This window comes from Colobus angolensis, unplaced genomic scaffold (assembly GCF_000951035.1).
Source record: "Colobus angolensis palliatus isolate OR3802 unplaced genomic scaffold, Cang.pa_1.0 Scaffold25, whole genome shotgun sequence".
Taxonomy (NCBI): domain Eukaryota; kingdom Metazoa; phylum Chordata; class Mammalia; order Primates; family Cercopithecidae; genus Colobus; species Colobus angolensis.
The window spans coordinates 399,357-399,783 of record NW_012115710.1 but is presented as its reverse complement, the minus strand read 5'-3'; positions in this window follow the sequence as shown (position 1 = coordinate 399,783).

Genomic DNA, 427 nt, shown 5'->3' with positions numbered 1-427 from the left:
GGAGATTCATTAAACCATTCTTAGCACATTAAGCTCATGGAGACTGTGGTGTTACTGTGGAGAGGCTTGTGAAACAGGTGTTTTTAGTAAAAATGGTTATAATTTTTGTTATCATCATTATTATTATATTATGATAATGTTATTGTATTTCAAATATACGTGGTCTTGCTCTATCGCCCAGGCTGAAGTGCAGTGACATGATTGTGGCTCACGGCCACCTCCATCTTCCAGGTTCGAGCAATTCTCCTGCCTCAACCTCCCGAGTAGCTACGATTATAGGCACACATCACCATGCCCAGCTAATTTTGTTATATTTTTATTAGTGACGGGTGTCACCATGTTGGCCAGGCTGGTCTCAAACTACTGACCTCAGGTGATCTGCCCACCTCAGCCTCCTGGAGTGCTGGGATTACAGGTGCAAGCCACT